This window comes from Cricetulus griseus, chromosome 2 (genome assembly GCF_003668045.3).
Source record: "Cricetulus griseus strain 17A/GY chromosome 2, alternate assembly CriGri-PICRH-1.0, whole genome shotgun sequence".
Taxonomy (NCBI): Eukaryota; Metazoa; Chordata; class Mammalia; order Rodentia; family Cricetidae; genus Cricetulus; species Cricetulus griseus.
Genome location: NC_048595.1, coordinates 403,165,897 through 403,179,395, shown reverse-complemented (window position 1 = coordinate 403,179,395; position 13,499 = coordinate 403,165,897). Strand labels below are relative to the sequence as shown.

Genomic DNA, 13,499 nt, shown 5'->3' with positions numbered 1-13,499 from the left:
CTTACCCTCACTGAAATGTATGAGCTTGATCTTTCCTTATTGCCTTTCTTCAGAGCCAAATGAGATGCACTGGCTATTTTAATAACCTTACATTGGACTCCAGAAGTTATCACCAACTGTAAGACCTTTCTTGACCAAACCAACCAACCAGAACTTCACTTCATTGTTTTTCTCAATGAAGCATAAGCAACTATCTGGGCACCAGGCTCTGATTTTCTTGCTGTTCTTGATCAGCTGGACCCTGACACACTTCCTGATAGCAGAGTTTAACTCCAAACCCTGATTTTTCCATCACAGTTCCCTTTGCAGGAGAAATGCCTCCAAAATAGTTGTCCTTCACTACTGTGCCCAAATGGGCTTTCTGGTATTGCTTAGCAAGACACACCTGGTCCCATCAGTGACTATGAAGCTTCCCAGCATTGTGAAGACCCAATCCTGCCAGCTTCACAAACCTAAGCAAAAGAGTTCATTTCTGAGTCTTGCTTTTCCTAGCCTGCCTCTACCCTGCCCTTTTGTGGTGCTGGGGACAGAATCTGGGGCCTTGTGCATTCTTGGCAAGCACTCTTCCACTGGGCTATATTCCCAGTCCTAAACCTTATTCATCTTAGTAACAAAAGAAAAAGTTATGCTTTTTCCCCAGACGAAGAGTTCTAATTGCCTAGTTATGATAGACTTTCTTCAATGCACTGTTATTTTTCTTTGGTTATTAAACTCTTCTTCTGTTCAACTTGGCATCTTCCATTACACTTCACCACATGAAAAGCACAAGTAATCCCCCTTTCCTCAGTTCAAATAGGAAAGAAATGCTTGATGTGCTTAAAATGGATAAAGTTATAGGACACTGGTGGTTGAACAGGCCAGATTAAACATAGGTAGTTGGGCTCCCTCCTGACTCTCCTTTAAAATGACAGTAAACATGCAGAGAAATATGCACAGGGACACTCAGCAGTCACAATCTAAGCTAGGGGATCTAAAGGGTGCATGATAGAGATGAAATAAAGGGAACTGACATACATAATATCACAAAAATTTCATCTCATATCATCCCCTTTCTTGGGCTGTGGTCTGCCATGGCAAGGATATTAATCAAGAGAGAGCAGGGCATTCAATACAGGAAATAAGTGATCTCATATGAGAGGCAAGCAAAAGGGACACAAGAGGAAGTGACAAGATGGCCCAGGACCACTGGTCAATCAAGATTGATGGGAAGCTTCATGGGCAACCCTGCCAGCCAAAGGGACATTGGTCAAACACCAATACAATTCAATAAGTCCTAAGAGGAAATATAGGTAAGTGGGCAAGAGTCCAGAGATAAACTGGTGATAAGTACAGAGAAAACAAAGGATGCACGGAATGGGGGAAGAATCATAGTTCACTACATGTTGCCATAGTGACAAGTCATACTAACAGACAAGCAAAAGAATAACTCGCAGCACAGACAGCAATGGGCAGGGGAGGAGTCAGCTCCATACCTTCCACAGTAGAAGACAGACCTACAGTCAAAAGTCCAGAAATCAAGAATCAGAGGATCCAAAGAATCACCTAAAACTTGGGATGGGGATTGGGGTGTGGGCTGTGTCCCAGAGGAGACGCCAGAAAGAAAACAAAAGTTCAAGCAGTTTTGGTTTTGTTGTCTACTTTAAAAACACAAAACAAGCAATCCTGTAAATGTTCACTTCTAAACTTTGTACATATACAACTTTCTTTTAAAAGATAAAAATCAATGGATTTTTTTCCATTCAGAAAATCCAAAGACAGTATATCAAATGTTTTCACCATGAAGAAATGATAAATATTCGAAAAGATAAAAAGCATTACAAAATATCTAAGAGAGAGGAAACCACTGCAGGGTGTCCACACAGTAGGCTTACTAGCTATAACTTTAGAAGAAGAGAAGACAAGTGAAACCTAGAATTACATCAGAGGTTCTGCCCAGCAGAGTGACCACTCTACTCCGTCACCTATGGAATAAATGTGTTAGTTTGAAATAAAAGGGCCCCATTAACTCATATATTTGAATACTTGGTCCCCATTTGGTGGACCTGTTTGGGAAGGATTAAGGGGTATGACTTTGCTGAGGAGGTGTGTCACTGGGGGGCAGGCTTGATGTTTTTGTATCATTCTCATCGTGATCTCTGCCTCCTGCTTGTGGCTGAGATGTGAGCTCTCAGCTCTTCCTGTCTCCATGCCTTTTTTTTTTTTTTTCACTCTTGTGAACTCTACCTAACCCTCTGGAACTATAAACCCAATTAAATGACTTCTTTTATTAAAAACTTAAAAAATATACACATCTGTCAAAATACAACCCCATCCATGGGTACAGTGTTTATACTATTATGGATAAATTAAAATATAATATTGATTTTAAGAAGAAAAAAATGTAGAGTCATGTAAATTTAGGCTTCTCAAGAGATGTTAAGTATAGTACCTCTATCACCCACCAAACATTATTTCTTCAAACTTGTATAAAATGTTTGATTGCTTGACTACTAATGTCAGTGGTCTTTAGTTAATCACCCTACATAAAGACAGCTATGATGAGAGCACCAAGTCCTCGTAAGGAAAGCTGTGAGGAACTAATGCTCAGTTGCAAATGCTTCTGTCAGGGTACAGACTCAGCCCTGGTGAGTGACTGCCCAGCCACTCTTTCCCCTTGATTCTAGCGACTGTTTATTATGAGCTCTGTAAGGTTTCCTTCACTAGGAAAGTCCGTGTGTAACTTGTCCCCAAGCATTAACAAATGGAGAAGGTATCGACAAATACAAGTAACTAAAGAAATGTCCTCTTAATATTCACCTTCTTCCATATGAAAGACACACTCAGAAATATTTATATGAATTTCAATCTAAAAATATAAGCAATAAACTATTTTAAATTCAGGACATTAGTTTTATTTTATGCTATTTTTTTTTTGAGACAGGGTCTCCTGGTGTAGCCCTGGGAATCCTGGAACTCATTGTGTAGAGCCGGCTAGCCTAAAGCTCACAGAGATTTGCCTGGCTCTGCCTTGGAAGTGCTGGGGTTGAAGCCATGCAGCACTAGGCCCAACCCAGGACATTTGTTTTTAGATAATATTTTCATGTCCTACTTGGATTTGGGGGAAACAGAAGCCAGGCATGGAGAAACTGTTGTGACAACAATAAAACAAGGTAGAAATAGTCTGTCTCTAGGACCTTGGGATCAAGGGCCAGAAACAATATCTGCTTTTTAATAAGATCAAGATTTGCTCGAGGCAATGTGCCTTTGTTGAATTGGATTTATTTGACTGTTGCAGTACAGATGAGACAAATATGCCAACTGCTAGAAACTAGAGGTTTAGTGTGTTCAGAATGGGGGTGACTGTTATTCAGAGCCTAAGATGGCAGTTGTTTGCACCTCCCTGCCAAATTCCCAGACTGAAGCCCTAGGCAACACTGTGATGTCTCAGGACAAGGGTCCTGAGGGAAGGACTTTTGCAATAGGATCACATCTCTAGTGAACAACAAAACAGGTTTCTCTCTGAAACGTACCTGCTGAGAAAAGACCATGCAAGAATACAGTGAAAAGGCAGGTGATGGAAGCCAGTAGTCAATCTTCACTGAACACTTTGACCTGTGAGATCCCAGACTCCAGAACCATGAGAAATTAACCTGGCTGCTGGTCCATGTATGGAGTTTTGTTACAGCAGTGTATGAATATTGAGACAGAGGTCAGCCAACATAGATCCATCCAACTCTTCTGTGAGCCAGACAGCTTTTCTTGTTACTGCTTCACTGGAAATTACACACAGAAATGGATGACCTTCCCAAGGACAGGACTGCAGCCAGAGCAAACTGTGTAAGATTGGCTTTTGTTTATTTTTTTTGAAAGCCAAAAGTTTGCTCCCAGTAGACTCTGATGTTAGTAATCAACCCCACACTGTGAAAGTCTAATACAGCCCTAAAAGGCCTCCTACCAGTACCTACACCAAGTCATCCCTACAGCAGGGAGGGATTTCTGATTGACTGGTATGAGGCAATTAAATCATTCTTGCTAAAATAGATAGCTTTTCTCATTTCTTATTTACATTAAAATGACTTAGCTGTATATAGTCCATAAATATATGCTAAGAGTATGGAAAGTAATGGAAACTCTAGGGGTGGGGTAGAATCAGCTTCATATCCAAGGCATTATTTGGCATAACGATTGCAAGGTCAGGCTCATGAACATGATGACAAAGTGTATTTTGGTGTAGCACTGGCATATCTGTCAATGAGTAGTAAACAACCTCTGGTTAATACAGGAGAGAATTGTTCCTTGTGCCATTGCTACTATAACTCAATGTTGCTCAGAAACCTAGCTGAAGCCGGGAAACAGGGACATCTATTTCCTGGCCCCTGGAAGCCTGCTCTACCCTAGTGAACTGTCACTGGCCATTCAAAATATCCTTAAGCAATTCGAGTCCTAGAACAGAACTCAGCTGCCACTGACTTCTGCAATTTATTGCAGCAGACAAGGCAAGTGGAAAGTACTGCAAACCAGCCTGAGTCTTGATGTTTATACATGACACTCCTGGGCAGTCAATTCAAACTCTAGCACTTTCCAGGAGAGCTGGGTTCACAAACATACATGCAATGTCAATCCAATAGATCTTTTAAGATCAGAGTTGCTTTAGTCTCTGCTATCCATCCATCCAGTGTCATGAAAAACAAATACAAAAAAGAGGGAAAAAAGCAGCCCACAGTATACAAGCACTGAAGCATACCACAGAGAACAACTGTTTGGGGATCTTCGTTTTCTTTCTAAAGTGCTGTGATATTGAGGGCTAAGACAAGCTTAGAGGCAATGCCCATCCTCACCCTGTTAATCCAGTTTCCAGCTGGGCCTTCCAGGTTCTCAGCACCATGTCCTGGCTCCCAGAGCTGCCCACAGCACTGCATGGGGATTGAGCCTCCTCCCAGAACCTGCTACCCTATCATTCTTGGAAAGTCCTTCCCAGACCCCTGACAACATCAGTCTGTGAGAAGACAATCTGTAACCTGTGGTTGCTCCATCACTAATTAGCAGCACAGTGCTTTGTTGCCATCATTCTCACTAACTTCAACTGACACAGCATGACACACCTATCATGGCTTCCTAAGGATTAACTCACTCAATCTCTACAAGTCTCCTAGAGTACACATGACTACTTTCCCACTGTGTATGGGAAACTGAACCACAGCAGACACCCATGGCCAGTTCACACCCAGAATACACTGAAGAGAGGGATTCGACTTCAGATAGTCTGTGCTCTTAGCAGGTACTACTTCTGCATGTACTGTGCAGCTATGAAATAAGATGCCAAATGCAAGGTCTTGCCTCAAAACTCATTAAATACCATAAAAGAGTTAAGTGGCAATAGAGAACAGTAGTAAAATAGAAGCTACATCAAACTACATAATAAATGAGCAATAACAAAGTACAGACCATTGGAGTTCTTAGTAAAGAGTTCATGCTTCAGACAGGAGTTTACAAGAAAATGGAGGATTTGCAAGTACTCATAATTGCAGATTCTATGATTCTATATACCAGTGACCCTAAGACACCACCAGAAAACTCTTAGGTTTGACAAATAGTGACAGGAGACAAAAATCAACATTCAAATACCAGCAGATTTCCTATATACCAATAACAAACATACAGAGAAAGATATCAGGGAGTAGTGAAATGGCTCAGTGGGTAAGATTCTACAAGCCTGATGACTTGTTTGATCCCTGGAACCCATGTAAAGAAAGAAGAAAAGAGCATACTCCAAAGAGTTGTCCTCTGACCTCCATTTGTATCAGTGGTATGCATGGTCCACCCCTGACATCACACATCAAGCACACACACAATTTTTTAAGTACATTTTTAAGCTCTCATTTATTTTTATTTTATGAGCACAAGTGTCTGCCTGGATGTATGCACATGCATTCAGTGCCCATCAAAGGCAGAAAAGGGAATCAGATCCCCTGGGATTGGAGTTAAAGTGGGTGTGGGCAGTGATAGTAGTGCTGGGAACTGAACTCTGGTCCTCTGGAAGAGCACCCATTGCTCTTAACTGCTGAGCCAGCTCTCCAGATCCTTAAATAAATGTTTTAAGAATTAAAAGAAAGAAAATAGGAAAGCAACCCCATTTACAACTGCTTTTTAAAAATCTTAGAATAAACCTAACCAGAGAAATGAAAGACTTCTTCAGTGAAAACTTTGAAACACTGGAGGAAGAAACTAAAGATCCTGTAAGATAAAGACCTCTCATGATTATGGATTGGATGAATTAACATTGTGAAGGCACTGAAGCTATGTAAAGCAATGTAGATATTCAGTGCAATCCCCACAAAAATCCTAAGGCCATTCTTCACAGAAATAGGAAAAAAACTTAAAATCTAATATGGAATCACCAAAGAGCTCAGAAACGAAAGCAATCCTGGACTAAAAGAATAATGCTGGAGGCATCACCTTACCTAATTTCTTATACTGCAGAATTATAGTATTAAAAACAGCATGGTGCACATACACACACACACACACACACACACACACATACACACACACCAATGGAATGGAATGCAGGACTCAGGTACAACCCACACAACTACAGCCACCCAAGTGTTGATAAAGACAGCAGCATAGTGCTAGGAAAACTGAATATCTACACTCAGAAGAATCAAAGGGATCCTTCCCTCACCCTAAACAAACATCAACTACAAAGACCTTAATGTAGGACCTGAAACCCCGAACTGCTGGAGGGAAAACACCTTAAGATATAGGTACAAAAGAGAACTTTCTGAGTAGGATCATAGTTACTCCCACCAATTAATTAACATATGGAGTCTTGTGGAATTACAAAGCTTCTGCGCAAAGAAAAGTAATAATGGGGTGTAAAAAGGCTGCCTAAAGAGTGGGACAGTCTTCTCCACTAACTATACATATGTCTGACAGACTGAAACCTGGATATGGAAACAACCCAAAATCCCAAACAAGAAATCCAAAAACCCAATCAATAAACAGGAAAATGAAAAGAGCCCACAGTTAAAAGATGAAGTGCAAATGACCAATAAATAATGAAAAATATTTAGTGAGCAGATAATATGTAAATTAAAGCCACATTCTGAGTCCATCTTACCTTAGCCAGCACTAAGAAAACAGATAAGAGAGATGAGAGGTGGTAGCACACACCTTTAATTCCACCACACAGAAGGCAGATGCAGGTGAACTTCTTTGAGTTCAAGGCCAGCCTGCTCTGCATATCCAGTTTCAGGACAGCCATGACTACACAGAGTCACCCTGCTTCAAAAAACAAACAGCAAATGGTGGGAAGGATATGGGTAAAGGGGAACCTGTATATACCACTGGTGGGAATATAAACTGGTCCAGCTACAGTGGAAATCAGTATGGAGGTTTGTCTTAAAACTTGAGATAGAACTACCACATGACCTAACTATACCAAAGGACTCCAAGTCAACCATCATAGACACACCTGCACATCAGTGTTTACTGCAGCATCGTTTGCAATAGCTAAGCTGGAACCAACTGGGGCATGCATCATGGAGGAAGGGATGAAGGAGGTGTGGGATAAATACACAAGGAAAAGGTTTTCAGCCAGATAGAAGGATGGAGTTACATCATTTGCAGGAAAATGGGCTCAGCAGAGATAATCATATTAAGTAAATTAAGTCAGTGTCTGAGAGACCAATACCAAGTTTTCTCTTTGTGGCTCCTACATTTTATATAGATACATAAAATCATATTATACATATGACATAAAAGCATTAACAGCACTGTCAAGGGGAACAGAGTAGCATGTGGGAAGGGAAGAGATGACAATAGGGGTGTAGGAGGGGCATGATCAAAATATATCATGTATAATATTTACATAAAATAGCCCATGTGATAACAATACTGTGCTCAATGGCTACACACACATGCACACACATATGCACACAAACATACACATGCACACATAAAAATACACACACACACACACACACACACACACACACACACACACACACACACAGAAACAGAGGAGTCGACCAGATGGAGAAAAAGAAAACGAGGGACTTAACTTGAACCTTGAAAGACAGGGATTACCTCAGGCAAAGATGAGACTTAAGTTGAACTTTGAACAATAGTTAAGATTTATCTCAGGCAAAGGTGAGAGAGAAAAGTCTTCTAAGATAGAAAATAAAAGGAGAGCCATGGCTCCTCACAGTTTGCAGCAGGGATATGGAGGCTACCAAACAGAACAGATTACAGAATACTCGAATACCACACTGAAGGACAATTTGACACAAAACACAATGCGAAGGACTAAAAATACATTCTCTTTTTAAATCTAACCAGTATAAACTTAGCACCAACCAATAGATGGACAGGTAGACAGGCACTTTGTGACCCGTGGTTTACACAATGGAAATCATATAGTCCCTGCTTTCTAGTTCAGGGGTGAGAGACACTAGCACTCCCTGCCCCAGCCAGCTGCTTCAAATGCTAAAACAGGTGCAAGCCTGGAGATGAAGGCTGTGTGGGAGCTTCTTCTTCTTTTTGTTTGTTTGGTTTTTTGGTTTTTCAAGACAGGGTTTTTCTGTGTAGCTTTGGAGCCTATCCTGGCACTTGCTCTGTAGACCAGGCTGGCCTCAAACTCACAGAGATCTGCCTGTCTTTGCCTCCCGAGTGCTGGGAATAAAGGTGTTTGCCATCAATGCCCAGCTATGAAGGAGCTTCTTAAGAGAGGGAGCTGAAAGAGGTGTGGAGCCCTTCAGGAGAGGGGTTAGGATTCTTATCCTGGGGGCCTGAGACCAGCAGGGACTGGAACCATAGCTGCCAAAGCTGTGGTTCCAGTTTTCACTTGTCAAAGTCTTTGTCTCCTCAGCTACAAAGGTACAAGGGGCTTCCCACCAGGGGAGCTGTGGGAGTGAAACAGTGCATGTCAGACCTTACCAGAACACTGGGTATGCACAAGACCATGTGGGCATTATTTATGCTGACAGCAATGGTGAGCCTCTGTTGGAATGAGGCAGGGAGTAGGATGCACATGTTGTATTTTGCAAATATCCTACCATCTGAACTTTATTTCAGTGTAGTCTTATCACTGAGTATGATATAAAGGATATGCTAGTAGGTTTTACGACAAAGGGCACTTTGTAAACTGTATCTGATGCAGCCGTTCTTAGCACCTGGAAACCGGTTCATCTTGTGACCCTGTCTCACACTTTCCTCCATTTCCCTTTCACACACAGTTCTCACACCTGTGCTATGACATGATTTATAGGTAATCCTATTTGTTATCTTTTCCTAGATCTCTCCTCCCTACCCACACACTACAGATCCAGTGAGAACAGGATCTCCTACATCACACATTGTCCTTTACTTCTACCACTTGGCTCTTCCCAGAGGGTTTTCAGACCTAACTGAAATAATGCACGAAAAACAGCAATTCTTCATTCAAAAGCAACATGTGAACATTTAGTGGTGGTAGAGTGGCAGCTGTAATCTTATGCGATATTCTTCTTATTTGTGCAATTATTTTAAAAGTATTCTTCTCAAGTGTGTGTTCTAGAACTATCTGGCATCCCCCTGAACTTGGCTGGTATTTTACCCATGAAACTCACAGACTGTTATGTCAGCTTCCTAGTCCACTGCCCGAGGAGGGTGGGATTGGGTCCTGGCTCTCAGAGAACACCCTTGAGTTTCAGACTGGAACAATAAGACGTGTCTCCAGGCCAAAAATAGCTACTCGTTTTAAAAGAAGCTGCTGGCATATGTGTAACGTCATAAATCTGAAAGGCAGGGTTTGAAATCTGTAACAGTTCTAGCCAATCCACTAAGAGGGCAAGAGGAGCAGATTACTTTCATTTCTTTAAAATGGAGAAATAGCTCTAGCTTGAACAAAAAGACAGAGGGTTCAGCATTACTGCTTTATGGGGAGAGATATATATCAACTAAAAAGAATTACAGACCATGCCAATCATCATCAACCTGCCCCTGAGTGTGCATTTTTTAGGTGTCTGAGTCTACGTGTAGGTATCTTAGAACAATTTGGGATGTAAGTTTGAAGCTGGAATCTCATCACCTTCTTTCAAATAAATATCCCATCTTAAAACAAGCCTGGCAGGAAGGACAAGTAACGATTACACTAGAGCAAGAGAAGACTTTTCAAGGAAACATATTTTTAATTTTTCCATTTCTCCAATGAAAAAAATTGATAGATGCTCAAGGGAAACCATGTGTCCCCTGAGCCTGTGTGTTTATTTGTTAAGAAGAAATACAATACAGGACTTAAGGGGGTTCCAGCGCTTTTGTAAAGCAGAAGCAAATTTTATTGACCTCTTCCTCAACCACAATCACTAGCCAGGTGGCAATGACATTGTTTGTGTAGGACAACCTAAGTGAATAGGCATGGGTGGTTGTATCCACTGTGCTTCAATTGCTGAAGCTGAGAAACTATTTCCTGGAGGAAATAACATTACAAGTAGGAGTGCCCAGATTACTCAGCTAACATCACTAAGGGCCAAGATTATAGAGTATGCAGTGTTTAAGGGAAAATCTTTTCTACTTTATAACCCAGAATGCCAGTAACACATCTCACCAAGGCACCCTCACATACTCAGCATTCCATTTATCTCCTCAGCAGGGACCTGGGAACTCCACCACTGGCCTCCTCCAAGCAACAGGGTTCTGACCAGGGGTCTCTGAAAGCCTTAGAAGTGTTACACACCGGTGGTCATGGAGAAGGGGTGAGAGCTGGGAATTTGGTGGTTTTGCTCCCCCTCCCAATTCCTCACAGGCAACAGAACTGGAAGAAGGGAGGGAAGGACATTGAGGATGGAGTTTGGTCACCACCTCTAGTCACAAGCCAACTGACCATTTGACAACTGTCTCCACTATCACACCACTGTTCCAGTGACTGACTATAAAGTGGCAATAAAAAATGATTTTTAAAATCTCATAGGAATAAAACAAAGGATTTTTAAGAATTGGAATTGAAAGCAATCATTTGTTAAAGTTCTATAGAAGACTGTCCTTTAGTAAATAATTGTTTATTATACCTCTGAGATAATTTATATAAAATAAAAATCAGTTTTTAAAACAACAAAATGCATACAGTGGCTGAGAGGTTGCTCTTGAAAACCAGCTAAATGAATTCTTTCAGCCAGAGTTACACAAGGAGTTCCCTCCCCAACATCTTAGGAAAGGAGTAAGTTTGGTCAATATAATTATGGAAAAAATATGGGTCCAAGAACACACAAAAAAAACAGGAACATTGGAAATTAAAACCATAACTTCAGTATGGTAATGGTAATATAACCATTCATAGCACTATCTTGGATATGGATGAGCAGTATATTAAAATGGATCCTTAATAAATGATTGTTCAATAAAATGCTGGTATTATCATGTGTCTATGCTGGTATCAGACACAAGGAAGTGAAGGGGTTAAAGAAAGCAAGTCTCTCCACAGGAAGAGGCATTATACTCAAAGCACTTCCTTTGGACACACCTTTCAGTACATTTATAATCTAACCATAATATAGATATCAAGATTTAAAATGCATTTTTCTATAGTCATGAACTTATTAGCAATCCTTTTTAGTTGATTCTATTAAATACACTATAGTCTAAAAAAAAGTTTGTGTGCCCTTAGCCAATTCCACCTGTTATTTAAAATGTTTCAGCTGTTTCTTGTGTTGTTAAGGTTCTGATAATTGAGAATTATCGAGTGCTATCAATTCTAATGATATAATTACCTTCAGTAAAAGCGTATTACTTAGCATGCTAAGGAAAAGAAGTTTGAGTTTATAATCCTAGCAGTACCTTGTAAAATGCTGGTGAAGACGAAGATGGACAAGTACTCTCATCCACCGAAAGCAGAGGTAGACTTTCTGGAAAGCAAGGATTTAAATGTAGACAATGAAATGGTTCTCACAGTAAGAAATGGCTTAAAGCAGGAATAATATGGGCAGTTAAATAAATTATGATAGATCTTTATAAAAGAAAAGGTAGAATCATATACCCATATCATGGGAAAACGTAACTTAAAGTATAACATATACAAACAAACAAAAAACAGGACAAACCTACGTATTGCGTCAGTTTTTTCTGTAAATTTCTACTCTTCTCATGAAAAGTATTTTAGAATAAGACTTGAAGAAGAAACACTAAACTGTTATCAGGGATTATCTGTGGGCAATGGAATTAGGACTCAAAAGGATGTTTCCCCCCTTATACATGGCTAGATTTTTTTTCTTTGATGAACATTTATCACTTCAAATATATTTGCTTTAAACACAAGGCATGTAAGTGACACCCAGGGCACCCCTGATCCTGGAGATGGTGAACAATTGTAGGGACTTAATGGCGATGATCATAAGGACTTGATGGTGGAGGACCAAAAGGACTTGCCAAACTGATGTCTACTACTCAGAGATGCCTATTCCACCTGAAGAAACTATTCAAAGGACCCATCCCCAAGGGCTTTTCACTTGGAGAAGATTTTACACCTTTAATAAGGAGCATATTGCATGGAAAAGAGTAAAATGAGAGTCTTTTTTTTTTCTTTTTTCAAGCATGAAAATAAAGTCTTTCAGTTAAACTCCCTTAACACATCTGTCCACTAGTGCAGTACAGAAGTCATTTCAAAAGAACCAAGGAGGTACTTTACAGCAGCTGGAGGAGCTTGAGTCTTCAGGATCAAGCCATGTTTGCCAAGAACAGTGAACCTTTTAAGAGTCATAAACAGTAGGGTTGCCACTATTCACTCTGGATTTCTGTGTTAGTGTAGGGAATTTGTGTTTTGCTGTGTGTGAGCAACCTTGTCTGTCTTGGGCCCAATCAAGGGTTCTGAGTTGAACACATGGAGAGCAGGAGGAACCCGACTGAAAAGTGGAGGCTTCCCACACAGGAGGGAACTACCAGTCCAGACTCGTCACTCACTTTCCCTTGGCATGGTTAACCCACAAATCAGGCTTGGCCAGGCAGCAACAGTTCCTCTTTCTAGTTCTCATTTGTCTCCTCTTCAAAGCCACAGCAGGCCTCCCTCTAGCCACAGCTGACTCATGGGATTCCCATCCTCCCTTTCATTCTCCTTTCTCACTCTGCATCTCAGATCAAAATACTTCTATGTATTTCTTCAGCCATTCAAAGTTGGAGTCTCCTGTTTTCTAATTACAGATATTCCTTGAATTATTCTCCCTTCTCAAACATACCCAGAACAAATGGCAAGAAAGACATCCCTGCCACCCAATTTATTCCTTTTCATATCACTTGAATATGGCTTTTCCAGTAGACTGAATCTTCCATCTTTGCTCATTATTTCATTCTACCCTGCCCCATCCTAAAATGCAGGAGAGCCACCAGCTGTAAGCAATATCATACTCTCATTCATATTGCCAAACTTGGACATGCTGTCAGTTCCACCACTCCTACGTTTTACTGAACCAAAGCATAAGGCTATGTGGACAACACACAACAGGTTTTGCATGGTTAGTTCCTTTTGGGCTAAGACACACACACACACTCAG

At 40.7% G+C, this 13,499-nt stretch overlaps 1 protein-coding gene across 3 annotated transcripts in view; it reads right to left on the bottom strand.

Moving 5' to 3' along the window:
• Mfsd6 (major facilitator superfamily domain containing 6) overlaps positions 1–13,499 on the bottom strand; it is a 66,034-nt gene that overhangs the window by 48,496 nt on the left and 4,039 nt on the right. Inside the window, exon 2 of one of the 3 annotated variants that reach the window (XM_027396849.2) lies at positions 11,794–11,861. The exons of the other annotated variants lie outside the window; for them this stretch is intronic. The gene's annotated coding sequence lies outside the window, so the exon portion shown is untranslated. The remainder of the gene's footprint in view (positions 1–11,793; positions 11,862–13,499) is intronic. 3 annotated transcript variants of the gene reach the window in all.